At 36.7% G+C, this 24,117-nt stretch overlaps 1 protein-coding gene across 6 annotated transcripts in view; it reads left to right on the top strand.

Moving 5' to 3' along the window:
• Gria4 (glutamate ionotropic receptor AMPA type subunit 4) overlaps positions 1-24,117 on the top strand; it is a 392,371-nt gene that overhangs the window by 139,240 nt on the left and 229,014 nt on the right. The gene's annotated exons all lie outside the window — the stretch shown is intronic.

The following is a 24,117-nucleotide window of genomic DNA, read 5'->3' as shown; positions in this document are numbered from 1 at the left end:
ATTCCCAGAAGTAATTTCTAATTCACAATGCTTCTAGCCTGGCATGGTGACTTTCTCCTTTGATCCCAGCACTTTTAAGGGAAAGGTAGAGGCAGACAGATCTCCATGAGCTCTATGCTAGTCTGGTCTAAGTAACAAGTTCCAGGCTAGCTGGATATATACAGTGAGTCCCAGCATCAAAACAAAGCAACACAAAATCAAACCAGTAGCTTCTTATTTCTAAGCCAATTGACTCTGCAAGTTTGTTAAAATTGGAGCATTGAGAAAAACAAGCACTAAGTCCTTTTTTCTCTACCAGTGGCAATTATCCAAGATCACTCTTTGATTTCTGGTCTATCAAATTAAGTGCAAACATATCAAGTAAATGACTCTATCATTAACTCTCCAGCAGATATCAGTGGGGTGTTGACTATATCTGTGTATCTAAAAGATGTTTAAGATTTCAAAGCTGAAGTTCAATAACTGTGAGATAGCAGCCTGCCTCAGATAGCACCCACAAGCTCTAAGTTATCTCTCTGTGCCTCTGACCAACCATCTTTGAATGCATACGTATCATGCTGAACATCAGGGTTCTGGTGACTGCCTCACTCTGCTTGATTAATTAGCAAGACCAAATCATAGAATTCAAGAGCACTTTATGTCTTACATATTGTAACACACATAATTGTTCCAGGGAGAGAGATGTTTGGCAAAGCATAAAAGGGAAAATTTTTGAGTTGTTTTGGCATGCCTTCTTTGCTCTTTTACATTTCTGGTTAGTATATTTGCAGAAAGGTTTTCTGCTCACCACATAACATATTTTCAGAAATCTAGCAAATGCTTGTGGATGGTATTTTATATATGTGTGCTATCTCAAAAAAAAAAGTCTGCACAACAGGTAATGATGAGATGGACAGAAGCATTTTTGTAGATAATGGTTGTATCTCTGTCTACTTTAGGGACTTTTACTGCATATATGTTTTTACTTTTAAAAATGCATAAAAACCATTAGATGCCAATTTAAAAATAATATAAAAGGATGACATAGCAATTAACATTAAGGAAATCAATGTACTAGTATCAACACATATCAAAGTGAAAAAATTGATAGCAGTATCTTTGAAACTTCTTCCAGAGAGAGTTGAAAGGGTATAGGAAAGTGTTCTGAAAGGTAAAATTTTCAGAATGTACACTATGTATCATAGGTACCATCCTATTCTTAATCTTCTTAACCTTTAGTCACTAATTGTTACATTTAGTAACACTCTGATATCAGATGGTTCTTTACAACCCCATTTCAGATAGGACTAGATAGTCAAAGTTAGTCATTCCCTGTGAGGCAACCCTGGTCCAATCCAGCAAGGAATTGTTAACGTCTGTAACACATAAAGGTACCATTCTCTTCTTTGTCTTCTTCATATCTAGTTTGTAATTACTATACTTGTTAACATTTTTATTTCTTTCATGACTGTGCTGCTTGACTCCTGAACACTATTTTATAGATAAAATTAGGGATGATGATAAAACTAAGATAATTGACAAGTAAAATCAAATGTTAAGAATCTGTTAGAGTCTATCCAAGTGTGATATAAGTAAGGATGGATAATGAATCTTAATGCTTCCTTGAAGGATGTCCAAATCAGGAAAAGAAAACTTTTCTCCAAACACATAAACCAAACTCAAAAATTTCTTGGTAGGCTTTTGTTTTGGTGAATCTCCCATGAAAACACTCAAGTAATTATCTGTATTATAATGAACTTGTTGGGGTTTCAAATGTATTTTTATAAGTAATTCAAACACATTTATTTATAAACATTAACTACATCTATGGCTCGATTGAATCATTAAACAGGAACCTTCCTCCAGTTGCTAAAACTGAGAATAAACCATTCCAATGGGAGGAAGCTAACCTTAAGTATAACTTTACCTTCCTGTTTGAACAAGGACAGTGAAGCAGCCAAGGAAGATGGGAGTATATGAACAGTGACAGAGAGCTAGGAACAGCAGGCAGAAATGGGCAAAATGCCTTGTTCTTTCCATAGCAGAATTTCTTCATATCCCTCTTAACTCACAGGTTAATAATCATCTTGCATTAAGAAAAGGAAACAGTGGGTTGAGAATAAATAGGCTGAAGCCACATCAGTGAGCTTCCCTATTATGGAGAAACACTCTACTGTTTCAAATTAAGACTGAGGTATTAGCCCAGCAGTGGTGGCACACGCCTTTAATCCCAGCACTTGGGAGGCAGAGGCAGGTGGATTCTGAGTTCGAGGCCAGCCTGGTCTACAAAGTGAGCTCCAGGACAGCCAGGGCTACACAGAGAAATCCTGTCTCGAAAAACAAAAAGACAAAAAACAAACAAACAAACAAACAACAACAACAACAAAAAAGACTGAGGTAGTGCATTAAGAAAGAGGTAAAGAAAGAATGTAAGAACTAGTAGGACCATGAAATGTCATCTTCTGGGCAAGATATGCTTTTACAATCTTGAACTCATCTCATCTATGGATGCCTGCTGCACTGTATCTGCCAAGAATAGGTACATCATGAGTCAGACATAGAGAGTAGAGAGAGCCTGACTCCCACTGAAAAACTGTTAACTACTGATGGATTCAGGAAGTGACTAAATCATTGCCTTGAGTTCTGTAGCTACTGATAACCCCACCAGGTTCTAATGGATGCTTCCAAATACATAATCACAAAGATACACCTGCATCAACCAAAGATGTCAGCAAGCAAACTCAACATCATAAGCTTTGAAAAGGATAGGAGCAGGTAAGAAATGCTAACAGATATAAAAGGGCAATAAAGAATTTGAGCAGGGAATAATCAGAACACATTGTATTCTTGTATTTAATTATCAAATAATAAAATTAGAAAAATAGTGCAGCTCTAAAAAATTGAGGTGGGCTGGGCATGGTGGCACATGCCTTTAATTCCAGCACCTGGGAGGCAGAGGCAGGTGGATCTCTGAGTTCAAGGCCAGCCTGGTCTACAAAAGTGAGTTCCAGGACAGCCAAGGCTACACAGAGAAACCCTGTCTTGAAAAAACAAAACAAAACAAAAAAAAAGAGGTGATTTGATGGTAGATCCTGAAAGCTAACCGGAATAAGTGACATAATCTAGCAAGTACTATGAAAGAAGATTATTGAGCAAAGACTAAACTACAGCAAGGGTGGAGACAGAAAGAAGAAAGCAGAATAGCAAAATAAACTGTCAGTGGACAGAAAGTCCTGATGAATAGGTGCCTTTAGTGAATTTTTGGTTCAGACATTTGTTGGCTTAGTATAGCCTAAATGGAGAAACAAGAACAGTTATATAACAATCTCTACGAATGGCTCTGCTGTCAGTGTAGTTGGCATGTTTCTTAGTTACTCTCTCATTGCTATGAAAAGGCATCATGGTTAAGGCAACTCTCATAAAAGAGTGTATTTAATCAGAGGCGTGCTTATACTTTCAGTACCTTAGTCTATTACCATCATGTCTGGGAAGATGGTGGTATATATGACTCTGAAGAAGTAGCTGGCATTTACATAGTGATTCACAGGCAGCCAAAGGGAGAGAGAAATAGTAGTCTGGCGTGTACTTCTGAAACCTCAAAGCCCACTCCAAGAGCACACTTCCTTCCACAAGATCACACCTATTTCAACAGGGCCATACCTATATGAACCATTCTTATCCACACCACTACAGTGTCTTAAAAGTTGTTAGATAAACATTTACTGAAAGCTCTCCTGGGTGGCTGTTCTTTGCCAATTTCTTTTGGGCCTTCAGTATCCAGTTACTAGTAGGAAATAACAACAGACAGATCTGGCTAAGGCCTTTAAAGTTCTTCACTGGAAAGTTGAATGTTGCCACATCCCCTGGATATTCAAAATTACAACAAGCAAATGCAAAGTGAGTGCACGGGAATTCAGAGCCAGGGTTTTACAATGCTAATTATTTTAGAGCTATTTTTTTTTTGAGGTATTAAATTTGTGTGAAGACTTTTTCATTCGCTAAAGCTCTGATTTTACTTCAGAATTGAATTATTCAAATATGTCTGGCTTGGAAGATATAGAGCATGTTAGATTTAGACTGTAGATGTAAAGGTTTAGCATATTTTTGTCTGTAAAGGGCAGACCACTTAGGCTTTGTTATCAGTTCTATATATTATATTATGAATGACCCATGATCTTCTAAAGCAATGAGTCTCCAAATGTCTTGTGATTTCCTGAGAGATCTTTCAAAACAAAACAAATAAAAAAAGGTATTATACATGGTTCTAAATGAGGATTAAAGAACTGGGGGAAAGATTTTCCTTGTGAAGCTCTGGCTGTAAACATTGACTAAAGATCACAAAAAATATAGTGGCAAACCTATGTCAGATGTAAAGTTTCATTTAGTAATGTGCCTTAGACATTATTCACCATGATACAACAGAACTAAAGAAAATAAAATTTTATTATGCAATAAAAAAATAGTTCCTAGATTTGAAATAAAAATTCTTTAGTGTGGGGCAATGGGCTATTCACAGACAGGCTGGTCTCCAGTCGAGCTGAGGTGTGGAACCCCGGGACCCGGTGATGATAATTCACCAACATGGGACAGTAGGCATTCACTCATGTTTCCTGGACTCAAGGCTCCTGTCAAATTTACCACCTCCACAGCCCCCACAAGAGAAGCGTGTGGCTAGTAGTCAAGTAGACAATGTCCCAAGCTTCTGACCTTTAGGCTACACTCCTCCCCAGTTACCTAGTAACAGTAAGATGACAGCCCACCATAAGAGGGGCTGCTTGGCCCCACCTCACTCTCTCCCCTCGTTCACTCCTCTTACTCTCGTTCCTTGTTCTCTCTTACTCTCTACTCATCCTCTCCTCATGCTCTCCTCTCATTCTCTTACTCTCCTCTCCCTCTCTTACTCTCTCTTCCTCTTGCTCTCTCCCTCTTACTCTAGCCTTTCTTCTCTCTCTCTCTCTCTCTCTTTCTCTCTCTCTCTCCTACCTTTCCCCCTGCCTTTCTACAATAAAGCTCTAAAACCATAGACTGTCTCTGTTCATCAAGAACCGCTGCACTTGGATGATGGGATAGGCTTTCCTCTAATGAGCACTTCTAACCTCCCTTCAGAAGGCCATCCTGTGCTCCAGTCAAGGCCCAGACTAATGACTCTCGCCTGTGTGGGAACCTCTTTCCCTCTGCCCTCTCTCCCATAACTCCAGGGCCGAGATGTCGCTCCAGGGCCCCTGGTATCAGGAGCTGCCCCTTGTCCACCCCCAGTCAAATGGGGTCACTGACTTAGATGCCTACCAGTGGAAAGCATTTGGCAGCCCTCACGCATCTGCCTGCCCAGAGCAAAGGAGGAACTCTGGTCAAATATGGGCTATCCTCCCTCCCCCCCCCCCTTCTCCTACTTCCCTTCAGGCCCATACTTTAGATGAAGCCTTAAAACACCTGACAGTTTTTGCATACCCAAGTAAAAATGTTTAATCCTGTAGCCAAGATATTGCCAGTAAAATGTGATCTAAGGCCACAATGTTAAGTACCTGATTTGAAATTCAAGCTTTAACAAGTTACTACAGTTGACCCTGAATATGTGCTCAAATATCACTAGTTTTGAGTTAGTTTTCCGTACTGAAAAAAAAAAAAAGGAATAAATAAACCTACCTACTGTGTAATTAAGTATGAATTATACACAAAATGCTTGTAAAGGGAATACTATTACTGGAGATATAATTCCTTTATTGTTATTGCCATTATTAGCAGCACAGTGATCCTATCATATTTTGAGTTAAATCCCCAAACAATTAAATTTTTTAGTATTCTTATTCATGAATGAAAGTGAAGAGGTCACCTCAGGACCTTTGGAAAATTCCAGCAGGCCCGTGCTCTCCTGGAAGAGAAAGGTCATGGAACACTTAGTCACCCCTCCCCTCCTGAAGGAAGAGAGACCAATTACATTCCTCAGACCACAGGGGGTGAGGGGAACCAACCATCTGCCACCTGCATGTGCGTGAGGCCCAGAGCACCACATAGACACATTGCACAGAATGGACTGACTGTTGGCCACCTACAGACAAGGGAAGTCCTTGCCACCTCATTCACTAAAGACCTACCAGTTTAAAAGTCACTCTGTTCTGCCAATCACATTGTGCCTAATGGTTGCTGCTCTTAAAACTGTATAAAAACTCGCCAAACAGGCTGTGTGTGGTCATTCTTTCTCTCCTTTTTGTGCAGGGCAACCCCAGCTTGCTGGAACAATAAAATTCCTCTTGCTTTTGCATCAATTCCTGATTACTTGTTGTTCACTCGGGTGTCCGATAAATTAAGGCTTGTCAAAGTCTTAAAAAAAAAGGTGTTCAGTATGAAAAACAGCTTATTTGGGGGGTAATTTGTCTCTAACTGGTAGGTGCCTCTAGAATTCTTCTGGTTCATCATCTTAGCAACATCTCTATCAGACATAGTACTAATTTCTTTTGCAGCTCCTGCCACAAATGTTTTTATTAATGTAATGATCAAACATGGCTCAACTGCATACTGTGTCCTAACAATCTACAGAATGGCAAACAAAATGCTCAAGGAATATCCGAGGAGCAATACCAAATCTTTTGTAGCAGCCAAGTCTCACTAATGTCAGATGTCAGTCAGTGCATGGATCACTCACTAATCATTAGTGTAAGCTCAGCTGAAGATACAAAGGCAGCATGTATTAAAAGGCATGAACAAAATCATGTTCAAGACTAATCCTCTTTGTGAGAGATATAAAAGGAGCAGAAATAATCAAAATTTTATAAACATGTGAGTGAACAGAGAGGGCATTCCAGGTGACACAGACCCAAGCATGAAGACAAAGTAATTCATAGAGTTTTATGGATGGGGAGCCTTGACTAGAATCTGTGAAGCATGGATTTTGTGGGAAACGGAAGCAAAGACTGCCATCCTAGTTATGGTATAAGATCTTCACTGAGTTCTTCTTAGGGCTGCAGAGTATTTTGTGTCACTGAGGTCTTATTTGAGCACCTCTCGATATGTCCTAGATGTCTATAATGAGAAAAAAGGCTTTATTTCATAATAGAATTAAAGACAAATCTATTGAACCCATGGCAATCATCCAGAATTTTTTTTTTTTAATTTTGTCTTCTCCGATGCCGGGGCCTAGCAAACACAGGAGTGGATGTTCACAGTCAGCTATTGGATGTATCACAGGGCTCCCAATGGAGAAACTAGAGAAAGTACCCAAGGAGCTAAAGGGATCTGCAACCCTATTGTTGGAACAACATGATGTACTAACCAGAACCCCGGAGCTCTTGTCTTTAGCTGCATATGTATCGAAAGATGGCCTAGTCGGCCATCAATGGAAAGAGAGGCCCATTGGACTTGCAAACTTTATATGCCCCAATATAGGGGAATGCCAGGGCCAAAAGAATGGGAATGGGTGGATAGGGAAGTGGGGGGCCCTATGGGGGACTTTTGGGATAGCATTGGAAATGTAATTGAGGAAAATATGTAATAAAAATATTAAAAATTAAAAAACAAACAAAAAAAAACACACAAAAAAATAAAATGTTGTCTTCTCTTTGGCGTGATAACAAATTAGATTTTAGTATTTAAAGAAAGCAATCATTACCTCATTAAAAAATGTGCTCTCACTATTTTTCAAAGTCCTAGAATTGTTTTCTGTTTTAATGGGATCTGATTAGAACATAACAATCATCCTACACTGTAGCATGAACTTAAAAACACATTTTCACTGTTGTTAAACCAGAGCTTTTAATTTGAAAGGTAAATGAAAGAATTTTATCATGTGTATTTCACTGAAATTATTGGTATATTTACCAAGTGATATAGCCACACATCACCAAAATCAATGCCAAAGCAATGCATGGAGTATTCACTGTGAAATATTATTGTACTCTTCTTCACCCTGAAAGGGATCAATGAGCCATTAACTAAAAATATGGTGCTATAGGAAGGGGTGTGCTCTGTGAATGTCCAGTGTGTCTCCTTCACTCCATTGGTGCCTAACCAGAATATTTCTGTCAACTTTTATTTAGGGAATATTTGAGTTATGACTCACTTAGAAAAAAAAAAAACCTGTTCTCTTTGTCTCTTAAAATACCTTAAACAATTTTGAAAGGCCACTTTAGAAATAGAAAATAAACAAAATCTAAAATTAACATGAGTATTTGTCACTAGTGCATTCTAATGCTGTTCCTTTTACATACATCATACTGAATTGTCTAAACATCTATTTAGATTTTTTTCCATGAAATATATTTTATTTGAACTGTTTCACTTACTTCATATTTTGAATTTTAAATTGTTTTCATTATATTAACCATTATCTATTCAATTACATAGGAAAATTTGGTAATATAATATACAGCTTCCAAGAATGGTACTGAACACTGTAATCCTCTATTCAGAAGCCTGAGGCAGGAGAAATGTGAGCTAGAGGCCAGTCTTGCCTACATAGTAAATTCAAGGTCAACTTCAGGTACAAAGAAAGACGCTGTTTAAAATAAGTAGAAAAACAAAAAATAACCAAATAAAAATCCACCTGACTTTTAAGTCTAACACTCTTTGTAAAATGAATTCATATTACAAATCCTCCCACCCCTCAAAAAATGCATTAATTTGTACAAAACCAAATGGTACATAAAGAAACTTTTACATGGCTGAAATGGTTATTGAGTGAGGAAGAGAAATTGAGGGTAAGCTGTGCCCTGCTGTGGTGGGTACATGTTCCTTTCATATTACTGTAGATGGGAAAAGGTAGGCACTATTTGAAGGTGGAAACAGCAAAGGACAAAACTAAATAACTTAAATTTTTATTTTAATCTTAACAGTTCTCTTAATAATTTTAAACTGAAAACTATATTTTATGTCTAAAAGCAAGGAAAGAAGGTGGGGTTAGCCTTCCTATTCTTCAAGAGAGCATAGCTATACAATAATCAGAATGAAGTCATTGGGTTATACATTGCAGTAGCCAAAGCATTCATCAAACTCAAAAGCACATGACCAGTGGTGCCATATAACTGTACAGAGCCTAGATATTCTCAGAAGATGACAATTATAGCAACACAAACTTTAGAAGTAGGCACCAAGAACATCGCATGTTAGCAAGAGCCACTTTATCCACCTGTACTTAGTACAAGTTGACAGTCTGCAAAGTAGAATAAACATAATTAAGGGTTTTTTCTAATTTGACATAGGGTAAGATGCTCTTTAATATTCGGAACAAATCTGTTTAAGTTGAAGTTGCTGAATTAGTCAAGAATAACAACAGTCAGCATGTATCAGCCATGATGGCATGTGTTAAAACATGGAACTCACATATATGAGTTAGATCAGAGTGGTTCTGAAATGCCATGGAACCTAAATATTGCTACCATTATTCCTCTCTTGAAAAAGAACAGCTGTGTGAAATCACTGTGGAAGGGAAAGATCACCATACAGAAACACAGCTAAGACTCCACACTCGAGTTTCCATAATCAGAATTTGCCAGTTCTCATGAAGTTTTTTAAGTAAACCTAGTAAACATCTAAACTAGAGTCAAATAACTACAACTAAGAGATCAGATTTGACAAGCACCTATGTCTCGTAAAAATCATATTGGAACAGAGTTCACCCAACGTTCAGATGTTGTCTGTGGCTACATTTCCAGTAGTATACTAGAACTGATTTTTCCATTGTAATGGAGCCTATGTAGCCCACAAAAAGTCTAAAATATTTGCATCTGGAAATACAATAAATGACTTCTAATAATATATTGCTTTGTCTGTAGAACCATTGTCCAGCCCACATCAGAGAAGCTTTTCTAAGCAGTAAGCAAGAACTACAGAGGATTCAGGGCTAGGCAGTGCGCAGAGAGTGAGGGATATGGAGCACTCAGCCCTAAATGGGGTGTCTTTATCAAATTTCTCTCTTCAAGGCTTAGAGAATTCTATGGAAAAGGAGGGGCAAATATTGTAAGATTCAGAGGGCATAGATGACTTAGGACACAGTATCTTCCAGAAATAGGACTGACACACACAGCAACCCACAGAGACTGTCACAGCATGCACAAACCATGCACAAGTTCAAATCAAACAACATCCTAGTACTGAGAACGGAAAGCTGACACAAAGTTGCACCCCTCACCAAGAAGCAACTGACCTACTGAGAAAGTAAAAAAAAATCATTTGTTTTCCAATAGAGTAGCACTGGGTGTGTCAATCACATGCCAGAAACGGTCAGATATAGTAAGCCAATACAAAATGGACTCCATGCTTTATTATGTACATTCTATTTTTCTGCTTTGTTTCCCCTTAATTTTTTTGTCTACTTTGATTTTCATGTTTTGTTTTATTTATGACATTGGATCATTGGGAGATGGGGAGGATCTAAAAGGAGTTTGGGGAGGGAAAATATTATTAAAAATATATTTTATGAAAAATAATAATAAAAAACTTTACAATAATTACTAGCTGGCCCTTTAAAAGACTGAAAATTCTTCACTTAAACTCTTCTTTAAAAAGTTGTTCATTTCAATAGAAAAATCTTATATAGGAAAGATGCTCAAGTCTATGAGATATATATAGAAATGTGTGATTTCATTACTAAAGATCATATTTGCATGATATAAAAATCTTTCAAATTTATAAAAGCAAATAAGTATTTGTGAAGTTTATTTTGTATTTTATGCAAGGATGTGTTTATAGATGCTATGGAAACAGTATTGTTAATCCTTAGTAACATCAGCATGGGGACTTTCACATGATGATTTATAATTTTTGACCTAGGAGAGTCTTACTTGCCACCATTACAGTGAAATATTCTTTTGATAACTGGATAAGTAGGACTCAACTCTTCCCTCCGAAAGGCTATTTCCTATCTTCAGAGTAGCACAGACTCACAGGTTTGATCAAATTGTCCATTTAAAATGTCAAACCAAGATTTTTATGTCAACCATTTGTTTACATTTCTTCATGAAATAGATCTATGAAAAAAACGTTTCTAAGGGGTGTTTTAGGCACTAATGTGTTTATGTTTTATGTGAACATATCAAATGAAGTAGAACTTTATATAACATGGTGGATTATGACTTCAATCATATTTAAGGGTTGTTTTGATTTTGGGGGGCTTTAACTTTTATTATTATTGTTTTGTGTGTGTATGTATGTGTGTGTGTGTGTGTGTGTGTGTGTGTTTGCATTGTGTTTTATGCTAAATTTTCAATCTGGATATTTTGTACTCAACTTGGAATCACTGTAATGTGATTCTAACAGTTTTTAACAACAGTTTTCCTATAATAAAATGAATTCAATTATTTCTAAAATCATAACAGGATCTGTGTGTTTGAATGAACTTTTTCTTTATTTCTGATGACTTATACACAAATTCAGTCGAGCAGATTAAAAGTAGAGGTGCCATCTCCTCTATACGGCATGTTTATTGTAGCCTCCTAAATCATTTTTCATATTTTGCCCTTAACCCAAACTGAATTTTCCATCACTGGTCTTACCTCAAACTCAACAGCCACAGTGAATCTCCTCACCGATACAGATCATATGACACCTTTACCCACAGCTGCCCAAGATTCATTTTGCACTAAATACTAAGTTTTTGTTATAGCATGCCAGACTCACCCATCCACAGTGCCTTGCCATACCATCATTTCTCTGCCTATAATGCTCATACACATGGAAGACAAAGCTCTCTCTTTTTGCTTCTCCAAATCTTTGCTCAAAGCTGTCTTCTCACAGCAGGGGCTTGATGACTACTTCCACCCATCAAGTCCTTCCTAATTTCTTACCTTTGTTCTGTGTGTGACCCATGAACTTTAATTTAGATCACTTAAATAAGATCAAGTGGAGATTATCTACTGAAGCCTGGACAGCTTACTTGTGTCTACTCCACTGAATCACATCACTTTCCCCTGGAGACTATTAACTGCTTATAGCTTGTCAGAAAAGTATGAGGTCTCAAGTGCTTATTCATTGTAGAACATTGAAAGATCCCATCCTTAATATAGGTCATATTCGGGTAATTACTGCTGTTGTGATTGAATGGGTGCTGCAATGAAGACAGCATTCCAGAACACTCTTCACTCTTCCACTTCCTCTTATATTCTGTCCTCTCCACTTCCAGAATAGTTCAATTGCCTATCATGACATTACCCGTTTTCCTTCCCTATACCACACAGTTCACATCTTTACCCTCTCTGCACTCATTTAAAACAGGCTGTACTACAGAAAGGCATTGGGTTGAGTTAGTTACTGGCCTATTCTCAAGCTCTAGAATTATACCTTGGACATTGAAAGTCCTTCAGATATACATTTGTTTAATGTGAGTGAAAATAATTGACAGGAATAATGAAGGACTGAACATACATGTTTACTCAATAATTATCATGGGAGTGGTGATCAGTCAATTCAGAAACCCAAGAATAAATCACCCTTGTTTGGCTTTTAGGACATGAATGAAACCCACAGCTTTCTGTTGTCCCTCACACTTTACTAAATTGTCTTTAATTGAACCAGCAAATTGATGTTTGTGTTAGATTATACTTTGCAGTTGGTAACTTTGTGTTACCATTTAGAAAGATATAGAAGAGAAATTCTAAAAACTTGCTCTAAGTTCTCCAAGCTTCAGCCCAATATATATGGATGGCCTATGTGTGGATTTTGGATGAAGAACCACACTGAAAGGAAATATGAGCAGACAAGCAGAACTATGAATAAATCAAAGGGACTGTCAGATCAGAAAAGTTTGTTTTAAGTGGTATTTGAGATGTTTAGAGAATTTATATGATAATATGAAGTGCTTTCACAGCCTCGCCATGCAAAGCCTAAGGCAGAAAGTGTTATACATGTGAACCCAGCCATTTGCAATTAATTAGGTAATAGTGTTTTCATATTTCAGAAGAGCAAACTCTCAGGCCTATCATGGCCATAAACTGCTCAAAATCACACAGAGACTTAGTAGCCAATTAAAGTTTCTCTTGAAGGAAGTTGGACCTCTGAATCTGTGCTATTAACAACTCTGCTCTGCCATGAAAACCTCCACCTTTACTTTGAAAAAGGAACAGTGAAAGAGCATAGTAGAGAAAGTAGGTTTTGGACACTCCATATCCTGGGCAATCCAAACAGTTCCTGAAAGGCTCAAAAAATAGAGGCAGTCACACATCCAAAACTTTCTGCCTTAGAATTTATTTCAGCATGGGCATCTGAGTCCTGCAGCTGCTGTGACCACTCTCTTGTGTGGCCACAGGTGTTGGCTCTATGAAGAGAGCCCACAACAGCAGTGACAAGGCAAGCACAGTGGGGGCTGCCAGCACAGGAGGTGATGCCAAGCTTAGTACTGAGAGTCAAACATATACACGTGCCACTTCTCTTCCAAATGCTTTTCTTATTTAAGAAAAACAAACTTGTCTTCAATGAGAATGTTCACTTGAAGTAAACAGCCATTGGAACCTAAAAATGAATTTTAGGAAATTTACACATCACTTTGGTGTTCATTAAAAAACAAATTTTCATGTAAGAGAAAAAAATGAAGCATCCTCCTTAACTAAAATGAAAAAATAAAATAAAATCATGTGCAGAATCTTAAGTGAAAGGGACTTTAGTTCCTAATAAATTGTCATTCCCCATAATTACATTAATACTTGCCTGCCAGTGATCTGCAATGTGTTCTGTGCTTGGTTAAATCTTCATATAAAATGAAGATATGCATAGCAAAGAGAAAACAGAAGACAATGTTTCCATTTAAAAATAGTGTCACACTAAGACTAAAACTAAGACTTTTTAAATAGAAGATAAAATTCCAACTAATAATCTAAGATGTTAATGGAACTTTTAGGTAAAGGGGAAAAAAAGCATCCCAGGGAGAGGAATTGAAACAATAGGAAGCAGCAAGGCCTTGTGGTCAGGAATGGTGAACAGTTCACATTATTATGAGACAGGTCTGAGGAAGTGAATCGTGAACCATTAAGGAGCACTATGTCCTCTGATGTCCCACCTCTAAGTCAGAGATAGGACATATAATCAGCGATCAGTTAATGATGAGTGACTAACAGCCTCCTGTGAAGCAACCATGTTCTAATTGAGGCACTGCAAAGCTGCAAAACTGTAAAGAGGAAAACTGGAAAATTTTGCTCAATGGAAACTTTAGAAATGACACCATTTTAGTTGAACCAAGCATACAGACCGGGAGAGTCCATATAATATAGGAGTCTTTTAGAAAAAAATTATGGTGTCTTGTGAATAGTAAATAACTTAGTTATTACTTGGATGGAAAGAGGATGTTGGATGAGTGCTTTTGGCAGGAAGAATAAGCAGGATCGGGTTGTTTGGATCATGCTTGATTATGCAAGCCTTCCCTAAGAATCGAGAAACTGCCCTAGGTAAAGTGATACCGGTGGTCATTTTACAATAAATTGATAAGTGATTAAATTTCATACTTTGAGATGGCTCAGTGGGTAAGAGCACCCAACTGCTCTTCTGAAGGTCCAGAGTTCAAATCCCAGCAACCACATGGTGGCTCACAACCATCCGTAATGAGACCTGATGCCCTCTTCCGGTGTGTCTGAAGACAGTTACAGTGTACTTACTTATAATAATAATAAATAAATAAATCTTTAAAAAAATTTCATACTTTAGACATTGAACCATCATGAAATATTCTATGACAGAAAATTAACTGTGATGGGTAAACAAGTAAAAATGACCATCACACAATAATACATGTATAAGCATCAAGGTGAAATGAAAATATGTGTAGAACAAAAAATGCTAATGCACTCTAGTTTGCTAAGAGTTTATGGTGTGCCTACCATGCTAAAACAAAAAGAGTTAAGTTATGGTGAGGTTTTGGTTGAGTACTGATGCGCCTTATTTAAAGACAAGTGTTCGTTGCGGGTGGATAGTCATGATGTGCTTACTTTGCTCTATTTCAAGTTTCCAAAGAAAAGTATTTTTTCATAAATATTTGCTTAAAAATAAAATGTATTGATTGGTATCTTTATTTATTAATCAGTATACATTTGTCAAAATACATTTAAATGGATTTTTAAAACTTTGAGTACTTTATCAAATTTTTCAGCATCTCTTGTATTCATCCAAAATATTTCAAAAATTTATTTTAATGTTTTCTATAGTTTTGATATGGCTAGTTCTCTCAAAGTCCTGTATGCTAGAGGCTTCTTCCCTAGCTCTACTGAGTGCTCATGGATACTTGAAGAGGTGAAACCTGGTGGATCACTTAGGTCATTTAAAATTATTCTCAAGAGATGATGGGAATGTGGATGCTTCTTGCCTCTTATTCACTTCCTGACCATGCAACCAGTATTTCTGCTATTCCAAGTCTCTCTACCAGCATATGCTGTCACAGACCCAAAGCAACAGACTAGTCCTGGACTAACAAACACCTCTACATCTGTGAGCTAAAATAAACCTTCCCTCTTTGCAAATTAATCACAACTTTTGTCATAATGACAAAAGGCTGACTAATACTTCATTTCAATCCATACGTCTCCAAATTTAACATTAGTTTTTTAATAAACCTAATCACTCAATATCTTCTGAGTCTAGAATGTCATCTATTACTAAGAGAAAGGCATAAATTAACATTTGTGGATTGTTTTGTTTTGTTTTTATTAGATATTTTCTTTATTTACATTTCAAATGCTATCCTAAAAGTTCCTTATGCCCTCCCCCCACCCTGCTCCCATACCCACTCACTCCCACTTCTTGGCCCTGGCGGTTCCCTGCACTGGGGCTTTCATACAAACTGGGATTTGTCTGCTTACCAGAGGGATTTACTCACAGCTCTGCTAAACATATTTCCTACTTTTCTCAGGTACCAAAGGGAATTTTATTCCTACTCACCTCTCTTCAGATCACCTTAAATTAATCAGAACTTTCAACATGAGAGCCTCTACATTCTATCAACAGAAACATGCTCTGAATTTGCATGAATCCCTTCCTAGTCCCTCCTGACATCAGAAAATAATCCTTTCCCTCCAAAGCTAAGCCTCCAAATGTGCCCATGACTTTCTTCATCCTCAAACGTGTTTCTTTTAAATTAGAAATTCATGTTCTTGTCTCTGTCTCTCCCCACCCTGTGATACATTCAAGCCCCATGTTCTATTGTACACAGAAGACCAAAGTTTCCCAAACCAAATATTTTTGGTTTAAGACTGTAGTCTGGTATATTTTCTGATTACCAGAGGACAGAAAGGCATTTGGACAGATCATCCAACAAATGTGGAGGTGAAACAGTGAGAAAATGGCCAAAGAATGCAATGGTGTCACTGACCTTCTTCTTCCATCTTTAAAGTCATCTACTTTACATACCTAAATTTCTCTTCCTATATCACATAGCTTTCACCAATGGATATGTTTACAACAAGAAAAACCCAGATATTTCAGAAAAATCTCTAAATCTTTATATCCTTAATTTAATATGATCAAATCAGGAAAAGAAAAGGTGTTTTTCAGTAAGTCTTGAGTTCCCATGAGTTAAGATCTATGCATTTTAGGAGTGCCAACATGTTGGGGATTGAACCCAAAGACTCACTCCCATTGGATTAAACTATTACAAAACACAGTGATTGTTTAGGTATAAAATTCTGAATGCCTGATAAAATTTCCCTCCCTGAAGTAGAAATAGGTATAAAAACACTGGAAGAATTCTGAGTAAGAAAGCAGATGTGAGAGTTGGGCAGCAGTGGCGCATGCCTTTAATCTCAGCACTCAGGAGGCAGAGGCAGGAGAATTCCTGAGTTCGAGGCTATCGTGGTCTACAGAGTGTATTCCAACATAGTCAGGTTAATTTACAGTGTTAATTAAACCACTAGCAGGTCCACCGTAAATTAGACTGTAAACACACTGTGATTGTGCATCTTAGACTTTCAGTAAAGAGAAATGGGCTCCTACAACCAAAGGAGAACTGTTTCTCAACAAAGAGGTAAATAGACAATTTTCAGAGCCCTACTCACATGCATAGAGACAACAGCGCTGTTCTGTGAGGACACAACTTTACCTCAGAACACAAAACTGGAAAGTCCAGTATTCCTGGGTGGGTATTTCCACTTTTCTGTTTATTTTTATGCTTCCTTTCTGGTGAAAGGAAGTGGCAGAGTCCACTTAGCCCAAGTGTGTTAGCTGCTCTTGATGCCATAACAAAACATCTGACAGAAGTAGCTTCAGGGAAGAATTGTTTGTTTACATTTTTAGGGAGTTAAGCCCAGGGGTGCTTAGCATCAGGGGCTAGGGCTGAACTAAATGCCAGTCAGAACATGAAGGATGCTGCTGATATCACAGCTGTCAGAAAGCAGAGAGAGGAAGAGAGAGCTAGAGGCCAGATAATGACCTTGATAGACCCTCCCACTACACCCCATTTTATAGACTTTTCAGAACCTCTAAAGCTAATGCCACCATCTGGGGAACAAGAATTCAACTTATGTGCTTTTTTAGTACAATTCCAATTTAGCATATAAGTACGTTAGAGAAAGCATATATATATTTATATGTTTAGGATACTGATTAATCAGTGGGATCCTTCTAATAAGCCAACATAGCTTCATTCAAAGGAAGACTATTTCCTAGTTGAGGAGAAAATTGTTCCTGGAGATTCCTGGGAGCCTTTCATTTTCAACTGTTTTCCAAACAACTATTTCATTTGGAAGTCTGCTCCATGACTCAGGATAACCATTCCTGTCCCTACTGATATGGGGATGAACCATTCTAGGCCTGCTTTGTGCAGTCTTGTTACAGTGCCTTCCTCTGGATCAAGCTCAGATAATTCTTGGTCTAAAGATTTAGATCTTATTTGTGGCATAGGGAGAATAAATGTGCCCTGGATGAAGAGTAAACATTCTCTCCAAACCAAAGATAATTGAACATTGATCTCTCAGTTCACATCCAAAACTGTTGAAAATCTATTTTGTTATATATGAAGGAATTTAAATATATTTGTCTCTATGATGAATACATACCCCAAAATAATAAACAAATTATTATATGTAACTATATAATAGAATATGAAGAGTCACTGAAAGTGAAAATAGCAATTTTATTTTCTCCAATCAATTAACAATTCATAATGCAGATTAGTTAGGCAAGGCTGCAGTACACAATAAAGCATACAGAAAACACAAGATAATTTTTCTACAGATAGTTTACAGAAGCCTAGTACAAGGGGGACATTCAGAAAAAGAGTGCAGAGTAGTCTGGATAGGGTGGAAAATTTTGTATAATTCTATCTGTGAGATGAAAACCAGGAAGCATATTTAAACCAGAAGAATCATATAAGATCATCATCAGAATCACATATTTAATAGTTTAAAACATTTGTTAATGAACTTCATTCCCAGAATCAAATACTGAACCATACCATTGTCTCCGTTTTTTTTTTTTTTAGTTTTAATTCATTTTTTATTAATATTAGCATTACCAATATGGCCTTCCATGTAATCTGCCTATATTTAATGAATAATAGATAGGTCAGCAATTACATACAAGACCATCTTTATCACATTAAAAAGAAAAAGCAAAGAAAAGAAGATGGAATTTGCCATATTTAATTCATAAAACTAATATAAATTTTACAATAAAATAATACTCAATAAAAGATTTTTAGGATATTCCATTATTACCATGTAACTTTAAAATCTTATGACTAAATCAACAATCTGTTAAAGTTAAGAGAATTAAGACATTCCACAATAGTCTCATTGTTACCTTCAATGAACAGTTGCAAACATCATCAAATAAATAGTGTTCAAAAAGACTTGTTTGATTGTCGATGAGGAAAAGAATAAAGAACCAGAAAATGGTAGGATTAAAGTAGAAAAATATTAAAGTTCAGATAAATATGATCATATAAAAGTATTTAACATAGTGACATGAAGCATATTTTGACAGAACTAATGTGTGAATTCTCCAACCAATGTGAATTAGGATTCAGAGCAAAAATGTCTATAACCAAATGTGGAAATTGGGCAATCTTATTGAAATATGATATCCTACTTAGTGTTAACTTTCAGATATACAGCCCAGAGAAGGAAACCAACTGAAACATTACCCAGATAAGATTGGCCCATGGATGTGACTGAAGATTGTTTTGATAATTGGTTGATGCCTGGAAAATACAGAAGTGGATGCTCACAGTCATCTATAGGATGGAGCACAGGGTCCCCAGTGGAGGAGCTAGAGAAAGTACCCAAGGAGCTGAAGGGGTCTGCAACCCTAGAGGTGAAACAAAAATATGAACTAACCAGTACCCCCAGAACTCGTGTCTCTAGCTGCATATGTAGCAGAAGATGGCTTAGTCAGCCATCATTGGGAAGAGAGGCCCCTAGATCTTGCAAACTTTATATGCCCCAGTACAGGGGAACTCCAGGGCCAAGAAGTGGGAGTGGGTGAGTAGGGGAGCAGGGCGGAGAAAGCGTATAGGGAACTTTCAGGATAGCATTTGAAATGTAAATAAAGAAAATATCTAATTAAAAAAAAAGAGGTTCCAGCCTACTGTGGATGACATTAATCTCTAAGCAGACCTAAGCATCAGGCTGTAAGGGAGCCACAAGCAGCATTTCTCCATGATGCCTGTGTCATGTTCCTGCTGGAGTCCCTTTGCTGATGTCCTTTAATCATGGTCTGTGAACTGGAAGCATACATCAAAGAAAGCTTTTCTTCTGTAACTTGCTTTTTGTCTGAAGGCTTCATTACAGCAACAGAATATGTGCGTAGATGAAAGTACTTACTCAGCACATACATAATTCTGAAGTCAATGTATAATCAAAAACTACCATTTTGTACCATTATGCATAAAACTAACAATTACCAAAAAAATCTAGCACATACTAGACAAATTATGATAGGAATCACTTGATATTAAAACAGAGTATCATAAATTCAAGATTAATATGGGCTACAAAGAGAGTTCCAGTCCAAAAATAAATAAAAAGCTTAGTGGTTATCACGTATTAGGAACTCATACATAGAAGTCTACTCTTACCAATTCTCCCATGGTGTGTGTTAAACTTTAGAATGATTAAAAAAGTTTCCATATGTCTCAGACTCCCTTTTTTAATCTTCTGTAGATCTATAGAGAACTTGATGAATTTAGTGTCAGTTGCCACCCTTACCTCTGCCCACCAAAAACACATCTTTAACAAATACTCCCAGTGTACACAGGAAAGGTATATGTCCCACTGTTTTCTCTTGGAACACAGTCTCCTTATCAGTACTAGAACTGAAGTGCCCTTAATTTATTTGTGCTATAACATAAGAAATTCTCTTTCTTTGGGCATCCTATTTATTTTAATTTAAAAAAAATATTAGAGTCTTATTTCCATTGACATCTCTTAAAAGAAAAACACCAAAGATACTATTTTGACCCACTAAAGAGATATTGAAGCTGACATAAGAAGATTCCCTAAAGGAATGCCTTTAATTTCATTATTGCTCAGGGTGACTTTACTAATCAAAAGAGTCAGAACATACACACACACACACACACACACACACACACACACACATACTACTAAGTAAAACCATTGTGGTATTCTTAACAGTCTTCAATGTCAATCTGATGAGCAAGCTGTTCCTTCTGAAGCAGTGTTATTTAAAGTGGAGTGGACAGAAGCATGAATGGATGATAAAGGCAGTGTGAGTCACACAAGGGGACTTTATGCCTCTGCAAGTGAAGAAGGAAATGCAGAACTTTCCCCTGTCATTCTCACACAGCTATGAAACGCTGTCAGCTATTCAAAATGCAAAACTGTCTCCTAACATCTGAGAAAAGAGAACTCATTTTCTCCTTCCACCTGCATTGGTGAAAACTGCAGACCTTGTAGAAAAGTCTCCAAATTTCTTTATTGTATCCCACAGTCTCTTGCATCCTTTTACTATGCAAACTGTTTCCACCAACTAACCTGTCAGAGAGACATCTGCTCCTATTACAGATGCCAACACATATGGGTGTATGTCACACTGTGGTGATTCAGTGCCAGCACTGGGGGACAATCTCCCTTTAACTCTGTCAATCACTGAAGATATATGTGTTGTTCATCTACCTCTTAACTTCCAAAAACAGTCTCAGGTGATATATGAGCTTCAGAGGCATCTTCAGTGTTGTTAATGTGACATGATTTGTGGTTGCCTTGCCAGCTTTTAACTACCCACCAAGCTCCAAGAAAGGAAAATCAAATTCAACGCATTCCTAACAAAAACTCAGTGCACCAGAGCACCATTCATTCTCTAGTTTTTAGCCCTTCTGCCCCAAGCCTAAAAGGGTTAAATATAGTGCCATAAATTGAAAAGTAAGACAGTCAATGGAAGGTATGCATTTATCATATTAATACTGGCATTTAATTTTTTGTGTGTTTTCATGTACCCAAAACAAAAATGTCCTTTGTGAGGTCAGATGAAGCTCATGAGACAAAAATCTGTCTTAGAAACACAAGTAAAAGTAAGATTACTGCACCTGGAAAGGGTGAACCTCTATTTGCTTTTTATTCTGGCTAGATGGTTCACATGCTTTTCTTCCCTGAAGAACATTGGCTGTCTATTGCAATATTCTTTTGCTATTGGCAGCATCCAGCTATATTTATAATTGTAAGTCTGTGTCAATAGATCCAATGGCTTCTCTGAGTGTTGCTCTCCCACTGGGCTAGTGATGAGCTGGACTGATCCATGCCGAAATTGCTGAGGGAGCTACAGCCCAGATGGCTTTCTGGCTGATCATGTCTGGGGATATTTTATTTTGTTTTATTCCTGCCTATGTTGTTCATTTAATACAAAATACAACAGAAAAAATTATTCTGAGCATAAGTTAATAAAAGTACTCAATTACAAATGATATTAGTACCTTTAAAAAGAAATGAAACATTGAAGAATGTATTTTCTTCCAGGGCAAATGGCAACAAAATTAGATGTACTTAAGTAAATCCTACAACTAATATGGACCAATGTAATTTGCTTTGTAGGTTTGTTTAAAAAAAAAAAAAAGATTTGGCATTTAATACTTATGCATTAAATTCTTTTACAGGGGTCATTGAATATACAAATTTTTAATCTATGCTTAACATTAGAAGTACATAGACACAATATCCATTTGTGTGATCTATCTTCCTCACCATCAAGTAGACTTGCCTCATTTAAGTACTGAAATCTCAGATGTTCCTTTTCTTAAACAACCAACATGCCAAAGAGGACCAACTTATGGTCCTGTTCTAACTACTCTACTGTATACATATACATGTATGTACAACTATACATCTGCATTAACAACTTGTTCCTAGTAACATGTGCTCCTCTGAGATGGTTCAGCAATCCATCAGAGACTGCAAGTCAATGGGTGTGTGACTTCTGTCTTCCTAGGCATCACTACAAATACTACTGAGCTAGAGGAAAGGTTCAGCGATGAGGAACTATAGGGGCACTTGTGGAGGAGCCAAGTTTGGCTCCCAGTACCCATATCAGGAAGTCCACAATCTCATAACTGGAGTTCCACAGAAAACAATGCACTCTTCTATACTCTGGTAGAAACTGTAGGGATGTGCAAACATATCCACAGAGGAACACATATACACATGCATAAAAATTAAGTAGATATTTCATTATTTTTTAAGGATTGTAACATAACTACATCATTTTTACCATTTCTTTCTAACCTCCAAATTCTCCCATGTGCCATCCCTCCTTCTCATGCTATCTTTCAAATCACAGCCTCTTTTTTTTTTTTAAATTGGTAGTGGTGCGGATGATGGTTTGATGTATGTTTGAGCATATGTGTTCATGGATTGTGTGTGTGTGTGTATGGTATATATATATCTTGTATGTGTATATTGTATGTGTGTGGTATTTGTATGTACATGTGTTATTTATATGTATGTGTGTTTGTCTCTGTGTATATGTAGTGTGTGTGTTTTGTATCTGAGTTTGCATAGGTCTTAGTGGTAGCCTGCTATGCACAAGAACCTGGGTTCAACCTCTACGACAGACTGAACATATAAATAAGTAAAACAAACTGAGTAAATAAGTATATACAAACTATGTGTATATGTAGTGTGTGTGTTTGTGTGTGTTGTATGTATATGTGTTGTATAGGTAGGTATATTGTGTGTATTACATGTGTTGTATTTGTTTGTATATAAATATGTATTGTATTTATGTATGTGTGTCTGTGTGTATATGTGGTGTTTGTGTGTGTACGCATATGGTTCTGTGTGTGTGTGTGTGTATACTTGTGATGTAAAGAGAAAAACCCTCATGACAAGAAAGCTTAATATTAGAAATTAAGGCCAAAGTGACTTACATTTGGGCAATGTCAACAGTATTCCAAAACACTAAATCATAAAAGCATTCATCCCAGAATAACCAATAAGGGCTATACAAGACTTTAGAGATTCTCAGGCCCTCATCATAAGGCATAACCTAATATAAAGTGAAATAAAATGCAGTATCCCTTCCCTCTTGAGAGCAAAATTATTTAAAATATTGTCCATAAGTAATATAAGTTTGTTACAATCAAAAAACATTTCAGGAATGTCAAAGTATAAAATTAAACTTGATTCTTTTCATAAGAAAAGCAGAAATAATTCTGAATGTCATATGACCATTAAGTTTTTAGGCAGAAAATATCAGGATATGAACTACAATGGATCAGACATAAAAGCAACAATAACAACCCAAGAATATAAAAATCGATAGCTTATGTTATAAAGTTTTAAGTATGCCCAAATGTAAAGAACAATTTGTGGGGGAAGTGGCTATATGGATAATAGGAAGTTATTTTGAGTAAGTTTATATGATTGAGTTCCTGTGAGTCAACAAATTTTAAAATGTACAGTGAAACAAGGAACAAAATCTAACCTAGCAATTTCAGATTTGTGGTGTTATGTCATAAGAAGTGTCAATTTGACTATAGACTTCTTGTCAGTCAGGAATTAGATCTTTTTCACATGGAAAACTCTTAACTATATGTATAGAACTTGTTCAATTCACCCTAACAAGTTCTTAAATACATTATTTTCATGTTGATTATATCTATTTTAAAGTAGAAATATGCATTTAGAACATATATGAAAATATTTATGTTTTACACTAATAATTAGAAACAGGAAAAATATCTAGTAAGTATATTTATCATTATTCTCTATGCCTTCAGTTTTT

This window comes from Mus caroli, unplaced genomic scaffold, assembly GCF_978045245.1.
Source record: "Mus caroli unplaced genomic scaffold, Mus_caroli_1 scaffold_11, whole genome shotgun sequence".
NCBI lineage: Eukaryota > Metazoa > Chordata > Mammalia > Rodentia > Muridae > Mus > Mus caroli.
Note: the sequence above shows the minus strand (reverse complement) of the source record. Positions and strands in the feature narration are given on the sequence as shown.